The sequence below is a fragment of the Carya illinoinensis genome, chromosome 2, assembly GCF_018687715.1.
Source record: "Carya illinoinensis cultivar Pawnee chromosome 2, C.illinoinensisPawnee_v1, whole genome shotgun sequence".
Classification (NCBI taxonomy): domain Eukaryota; kingdom Viridiplantae; phylum Streptophyta; class Magnoliopsida; order Fagales; family Juglandaceae; genus Carya; species Carya illinoinensis.
In genome coordinates this window covers 12,895,818-12,897,500 of record NC_056753.1, presented here as the reverse complement: position 1 = coordinate 12,897,500, position 1,683 = coordinate 12,895,818, and positions in this window count along the sequence as shown.

Sequence of the window (1,683 nt, the reverse complement as noted above, 5' to 3'; positions counted from 1 at the left end):
GTGCTTGATGTCCTTTGAAATCCATTCACACGATGCAACCATACATGGACAGCAAAAGAAATGACCAACATGTAATACACATGCAACACAGCTGGCAGATGCCTCATTCGGACAGCTTCATTCCGCACACAGCCACTCACACCGGACACATGCAGGAAAGCAACACATGCACACATGCTCACACCATGCATGGGACCCACTCACACGAAGCAAACATGCTCAACAAACCACACTCGGAGCTGCAGCACTCACACATCAGCAGGAACAACATCATTCACATACGGCTGGAGCACTCATGTTAGCTTTTACTTTTTCGTGAGGTGGGGTTTTCTTGGCTGGCAGACTTCACGGAAAGATCTTTTTCGTTTGAGTGGAGAGAGGGCTGTGTTCCTTACTTTTCGTTTAGGGGGTAGGCAGCAGCAGAATTGGTGGGGAATTGAGAGAGGGAGAGACGTGTGAAGAAAAGTCGAGCAAATAAAAGAAATAAAAAGCAAAAGAAGACAGCCGAAATGAATGGGAGGCACATTTCAACACAAAGAGAAGAAAAGGGAGTGCAATGGATGAAGGAGAGGGGAATGTGCGGAATTGAGCTAGTGGAGTAGTTATTCAATGCATGTGAGAGGAACCGGTTGGAGAAAATAATTCTTCAAGAGAGGCAAGTGGGGTATTGATTTTCGACTGGTGATGGTTACGTGGGACATAGAGAGATTTCGGTGGGAGAATGAGTGGAGTGTATATTCGGTGCATGATCTGCTAGAGGAAGGATTGATTCCGGAATTAAGGAAATCTTCAAGAAGACTTCAAGAAGAGGATGTACGAAAAAGAAAGAAATGAGAGTGAGAGCAAGTAGACAGAATTGTGTTGCGCCGTGATTGAAGGGGAGCAGAAGTTGGGGTGTTGAACGCTTAAAGAAAAGATTGAAGGAGTGTAGAGAAGGTGTGGAACCAGTCAAGAGGTAGAAGGCAGTCGGTGCAGTCGGTGCATGATTAGAATAGAGAGATGCAGCTGATTGAAGGGGTGAAAGGTGGGGAGTGTGGGGTCGGTCTGAAGTTTTCCAGGAGAGTAGAAGTGAGAACGTGGGGTACGCTTCAAGAGATCAACAACCGCAAGAGATCAACAACTCGGCTGGAAGAGAGAGTGGGGTCGGTTTGGTAGAAAAAGTGAATGCATGAATATAGTGAGAGAAAGAAAAGGTGTGTCGCTGGAGTTGATTACGGAAGAAAACAAAACAGAAAAGAAAAAATAAAAGAGATCACGTTCAAGGAAAAGGGGGATGTTCGGGGAGTGAATATAAAAACAGAAGAGAAAAAAGAGAAAGGGGGGGACTTCACTTCGGCTGGGGTGAGACCAGCTTGGTGAGAGAGGGAGAGGTGTTACGTGGGGGTTGTCTTGGTTCTTGGAGAATTTACTCTGAAGGAAGCAAAGGCACAGCCGAGACACACGCTGGAGAGTAGTAGACGGGGAGAATTTACTTTGTTATTTTAATGGTTGGTGAGGCTAATCTGGTCGTAGGAGCTGGGTAACGCTGCATTAGAAGGACTGGGAAGGACTGGCTTGGACGGAAGAAGAACCACGGAACGTGGAACGGACTGGTCTTTAGGGGAGTTTTCTTTGTAATTCAATTTCCTGTTTTATGATCTAATTTTCATTTTAGCTTGAGTTTTATTTTAATATTATCATGGA